Source organism: Branchiostoma belcheri, unplaced genomic scaffold, assembly GCF_001625305.1.
Source record: "Branchiostoma belcheri isolate BF01 breed outbred unplaced genomic scaffold, Haploidv18h27 scaffold273, whole genome shotgun sequence".
Classification (NCBI taxonomy): domain Eukaryota; kingdom Metazoa; phylum Chordata; class Leptocardii; order Amphioxiformes; family Branchiostomatidae; genus Branchiostoma; species Branchiostoma belcheri.
In genome coordinates, this window is record NW_017803880.1 from 181076 (window position 1) to 187635 (window position 6560).

Sequence of the window (6560 nt, forward strand, 5' to 3'; positions counted from 1 at the left end):
TTTTGGACACAGTGTTATTGAAATATATAGAATATAAAATATATAGTTTTTTTTCTAAATTTTTTACTAGTTTTAGTAGAATCAGATTGAGCCACGACCTTCCCCCTTTCCCACATTAAAAGCAAAGCTCTTCCAAGAATTCGTGTCTTTTGTATGGCCCACGAGTGATGCATGGTATCAATTTGTACCGCATTCACCACTTCAAACCATTTTCCGCTTGGTCTGAACACATCAAATGTAAAAGTCAAGTACCTTTTTGTGCACTACACGCTCCAGCGCACTCCATTTTACCGCCTACAATGTGCCGAATTTGCTACTTAATCTTTTGCACAATGTGGGCGGATACGGAACCATCCAATATGCCAACTCTTGTCTGATTGTAAATTTCAGAAAATGGACAAGAAGAGACAAGGATGAACAGAGCATGGACGGACTATATTTTACTGTTCAAAGACTGTTTTTATCCTGCCTGTAATTTGTGTAAATCTGATATTTTAAATGAACGACCTTTTCACGTATCTTATATTAATAATTAATGACGTATAACTATTTTAATGTGTGCTAACTTTTTAATAATCAATTATGTAATTGTCAGAGCAATTCAGGTCCCAATTACATGGAACCTGCCATTCTGAACAAGTGACGAATGCATGACGAATAAACCATTATTATTATGTTACAATGAGCTATTTCCTGGCCTAGATGCCATCCCCTTGTCAACATACGCATTTAAAAGCCCTCCAATATGCCAACTCTAGCTTGCTTGCAATCTTTGGGAATGGACAACAAGAGACAGATTGAGCATTTTCCTCGATAGAGCTCCAGGGGTAGACTTCCTCTGGCCACCACGATGGCGTCGACTCCGGCTTTCCCCAGCCCGGTTGACCGCGCCCAGTCAGCAGTTTTGTGTAGCAGGGGATGAGTTCTCTCATCTGCTCGTTGTTCAGTTGGTTCCACCGCACGTCGGGGAGCGGTAGAACAAGTCGTGTAGAGGAAGACTCAACACGCTGCGTCTCCTCAGGCTCCGAATCTGGATAAAGAAGATAAACAAGATTTTTAATGTATGACAATTATATCCAATGTAGCAATATTGCCATTTTTCATTGTGTTCGTCTATTTCTATGGTCTTATCCAATTTGTCTCTAAATAGCGCAAAGTTTGGTTTCATGTTTTTTTAAAATAAAACATACTGTACTTAGCGATACGGATACTTGTTTCGTACAACCAGGCCAGATACAGAATTGTTTCCAAATTTTTTAAACATCTACAAGTATAGACGTAAATGTTCAATCGTGTGTTTTTCTTTGCAATTGTTACATTGGTCAATCCTTCCCAAGTCGATACATGGCCTGTTCGATACGCAAAGTCGTTCGATGCAAAGTCGTTTTGAATTCGATATACACGTATTTAGGGTCCCGGTAAAAACGCCGAGCGATCAATGGGCATAGTAAACATTGATAATGATAATGATCGCTTTAACCAACATTATTTTTGTTCTTCTTCAGCCTCCCTGGGGAATTCGATCAGGCGTTTGCTTACGCACGAAACGTCAGACTGAATCAGCGTTGTTTCAAGCTTCCCCTGGACGGTTGCTATGCCTATCCAGACTGGAGTGAGAAGGAGAGGCATCTTCTGCGAAACTTCGTCCTCGTGGAAGCGAAACGCATCTGCACGGAGCGTGAAGAGGACTCCGGAGTTCTCTACATGTGCAACTGTGCAAGTGCAGAACGTAACCGTGACCGTTTAGTTCACATGGACAACATAGTAAGTATTTTTTCCAAACTATATAGTTAAAGGCAATACTCAAACAGGTACAATGTATGACCAGTAATCAAAGTGTAAAATAATTAAGTGTAGAAGTCGTTATCACATGGGCTACACCAGTTTAATATAATATAGTTGAATCTGCGTTCGTTATATAGTAGCTGAATATATGAATGATTATAATGCTCTGACTCAACGGTTAGAGGCAAAAAAGGTCGTTTTAAAATGTAGATATATGACTTTAACATCAAACTACAATCCAGCGTTATCATAACAATTTTCAGGTGGAGGACCCATCGGACTTGCAGCTGCGAGAGGAGACCAACTACTGCCTTCACGCTAAGGCGGCTGCACAGCTCAACCTCCAACCGTTTGATGACGATGAGGACGCGGACAGTGTGCAACAGATAGCAACAGTGCCGTTTCTTGCTGCTGTGCATGACGGGGATAGATATGGTTAGTTTAAAAGTAGATAAACAATCGATTTTTCAGATCATTCAGAGTTATTCGTGATGCTAAACTTGAGTTGAATTGAGACTGTTGAATTAGCTGTTTATATCCCACAGTACATCATTGTCTGTATCTGATCGGCCGTCTTGTCTGATTTTAGGTTTGCTGAAGCGTGTTGGACGTGCTGGCAAGTTAACTTGTCAGCAATGTCCCTACCAACGGCACAGCTGTGGCCATGTCCAATTCTACAATGACTGGTGCAAGGAGAGGAATGTGGAACCGGAGGTAGTTCTCCAACTTGCGTCCGAATCAACAGAAGAATTCGAGAGCATCTCGTTCACCCCTATTCCCTACCCCTGGCCGGCGGAGATGAAAGAGACGTATGAGAGGTAAGTACATTATACCAACTTATAAGGTCTATTTAAACCAGAATAAGTAACTAAATAAATTGACTAGGTTATGTACATAATATGTATCTCAATACAAGTATTGTCCAGATAATCCTGAGGCTTTGTGGTAGATAGATGCTCAAAACATTATGCTAGGACCAATTTTATGCCCAAAATTGCCATGTTATACTGTTGCACTTTTAAACATGTTCAGACCATCGTGCTGATACCGTGTATTCCATAAACCTTGCGAAACAAAACATTGCTTTGTGTTTCCAGCCTAGCGGAACCATGGTAACAGCTGGGATGGAAGGGATCCGATCGAACAGGGATGGGTGAGCCATGGCCAAGTTCACATCCACATGGAGGAGCTGACTATAACGACCTACAAGATCGCCGACGGCAGCGAGGTCAATCGAGTGGCGTGCTACAGACCGACTGTCGGAGGTTGTTCCTGCCGCCGAGAGTACGACGGGCGAGATGACCTTCTGCATAACTTGGACAAGTAAGAATATTTCGTATGGTGCTCCATAAGGTGCCTTAAATAACCATTGGTCTTAACTACTAGTACAAATATATTTGTATTATCATACATGACACGCGAAATTACATGTATCGTAGTACTATTTTGTTGTACCTGGTACCTGTTGTACACCATATTACCATATTCTAAGTTGGGTGACTGTCTTTTCTTCCAGAAACATGTTCTATTTCGGGTTTCTCCTGAAATACATGCATGATATGGTCTACGCCAGGAAACCCCTGAAAGCTGCCGAGAGAAGTGCCAACAAGACTCGGCAGACGGCAACAACCCAGTCACCGCTCAGCTACCGCCTGGTGAGGAAGGCTTGGAACTCTTGGGCTAGACGGCTTGCCATACCTTGGAATGACGTATGTGTGCATTCTTATTTCATGAATATTTTAATCACTTTATATCCGGATAATCTTAACATTTCATAGAAAGGAATATATCCAATTACATTCAAAAGTGTATAAAGTACTCGTATTATTGACTTTTTACTTCATGTAGCTATACTCTTTATTGCAACTTCATACCCGAGCTGCTGACAAGGACAAACTGACAAGGGCAATGAGTACAGAATGTATTGAATGTATCGTATAAAGCCATGTGCTAACAATCAAGTGCTAAGGTTCTGACAATGTGACATAACCAGTTTTTCTTGTTGCTATTTACCATATCGTGTCATGTGTTGAGACAATAGGACATCTACTTGTAAAAGATGTGAAATCTAGTTGTCTTAGCCAATACTTAGTAAACTAAAACATCGACATCCATAGAAGAAATAAATAAACAAGAAATGAATGCATAAATAGATAAACATTCACAATTTGTCTACTGCAGGTTTTCTGTTGTCCTGTGTGCGGCCCAGAACCGACGACTGTGGTCTGTGACGGCACGGCGATTGGGTCCCGCCGGGATTTTCTGCCCTCCACCACGGAAGCTACAGAGGACAACGACGACACGAGTCCAAAGGTTGCCGGATCCAGCCATGCGGATAGGGTCTTCGTGAAGACAAAACAAGCCAGAGACCTTCTGTTACGCCTTAGTGGAGAGAAGAGGGGACAGAAGGCCGGCATTTAAAACGGACTTTCAGAAAGGGAACTTTCTAACCCTGTCTCCCTCCTGGACAAAGAAGGCCACCGTGAACTGTGTAGGGTAGTGAAGCGGCTGAGATCGGAGGGGGGCGGCCGGGTCGCTCCGACAACCTACCGTAAGATCTTGTCAGAATTGGCCAAGAACTCACCCGTCTGTGGAATCGTGCAGACTGGAGAAGATGTGGAGGCGGTAGAGCTGATTAGGAGGCTGGGTATAAGGGGAAATCGGGTTAACGACTTGTGCTGACTCCACAGCAAGACTTCAGAAATCAGCTCCAGTCATCTTCAGCAGCCTCCGTGACATCACCAAAGGAGGAGGGGACATCCCAGATGACATCAAAGGGCTACTTCTTCGTGTCCACAACGTCATGGACAAGACATTCAACAACGTCGCCATGCCGCCAACAAGTGCCTACCCCCCACCCCCCGTGCCATCCAATCTGTCGTTCTTCCCGGGCTTGAGTCAGCACACGGGACTTCCCAGGTACGAGGCTGACACGAAGTCCAACGGTAGCCAAGGCAGCTGCAGGAAGGAATCCTACGGTCATCCGTCACTCACCCCGGGTATTTTTACAATGTTTTGTCGCCATGGTGTTTGTTACGGATTTGATTGTATGACTAGTTGTGAGTCACCACGCCATCCCTTTCAAATTTTCCGTACTAGGTTCAGCAGGGCTCCAAATGTCATTGTATATGATAATGCATGCAAGTTGCACCAATATGCATTGAATAGGGAGCCTCATTTCTTCCGTAGCACTCAGTTTCTGGTAGATCGCTTCCATTTCCGAGGACATATTGGCTGTTCCCTGGGATATTGCATGGATGAGTACAAACAGTCTGTTGACATCGCGGCATCCATCAATTCCCAGGTGAACGAGCAAGCCAATTCTGGACTCATCCGCATCCAGCCTCAGCTTTCCTATATGACCCCCTCCAACTTTGTTTTCCACGCTTCACTCTTCCTTGCTATCCGCAACTTTGATGCTATCTCTAAACTCTAAAATGACTGATAAATAAGCTCCTCTCTTTTATCGGGCTTCCTATGAAATGACATACTTGCAACTTCATGTTTAACGCTGTATATATGACTTACCAATAGTAAGAATAGTAAAAGAGCTTTTGCCCGGCATGTTTGTGCCGAAACACAATTGTTGATAGTGTTTTCCTTAATGCAAATGTGATACTATCAAATGCGTTATTGCAATTATTGTGTTTTTCTTTCCATTATTGTAATATTTTGCCATTGACAGAGAGAAAAGAGAGAGAGAAAGAGAGATGTTTGTTGTTGATATTTTTTTCAATGCAAATGTGACACTATCAACTGCATGATTGTAAACTTTGGTTTAACTTTTGTATTATCAATGAAATTCCCAAATGGTGTTTTCTCTTTCCATTGTTGTAATACTAGTATTTAGCCTTTGAGAGAAGCATAATTGTTGATGATATCTATCCTTAATGCAAATGTGGAGCCTGAAATGTGATGTTATCAAAACCTTGGTTTAACATCACGAGAGAGAGAGAGAAACGTCTTTGTTGATACAAGGAGGTTCAAAGAGATCCTTGGTTGATAACATTTTTTCTCAATGCAAATATGATAATATCATCAGGTGCATTTACTTCTAATAAACAGTTACTTGTTAGTTTAACATGATGGACTGTTATTAGTAAGTTACTGTAATTACTGATTTGATCGGAACGTCTGTATACGTATCGGCATTAAAAGCTTATTGCTACAGTTGGCACAGTCTCGTCAGGATATTGTACCAAGGACATTCAGCCATACATCTCAGCGTAAAAGATCATGTCAGTTATTAATGTAACACATTATTTCTCAAGTATATGTCAAACTTCGTTCTGCCAGTAAATGCAAAATAACAGAAAACACTGGTTGGAGTTTTCTGAGGCCTGTAGACAAAGGGCTTGCTCTGCCCCACGCTACCGGAAACGCCAATGCATTCTGGGGCGTCATTCTGTAGGAAACTTGGACAGAAAAGTTTGTGGTTACGCTGTGTTTATGAAATATACTGGCACAATAATCGCCCAATAAGTAACAAAAATTACCACAGTGAAAATTAAGTTCTAGCCGTAGAATTGACCACTTTTGGTAGTGAAATCCACGGCTTTTTCGGCACCGCGAGCGTTCTGACTAAGTCCGTGGATTTCATCACTAAGTAGTAATATGTAAGTCGGAGGGGTCGTACAATCCGGGTGGTGGTGCGTGTGGTGCCGCATTCATATGCAAATGCACCACCACCCCTAATGAGCCGAATAATTATGCAAAAATATGAATATACATATATATATATATATATATATATATATATATATATATAGTAGTGT

At 42.0% G+C, this 6560-nt stretch overlaps 1 pseudogene; it reads left to right on the top strand.

Annotated features, from left to right (window-relative positions):
• Nucleotides 1-850: 850 nt before the first annotated feature.
• On the top strand, nt 851-5997 carry LOC109472415 (annotated as a pseudogene).
• Nucleotides 5998-6560: the final 563 nt, after the last annotated feature.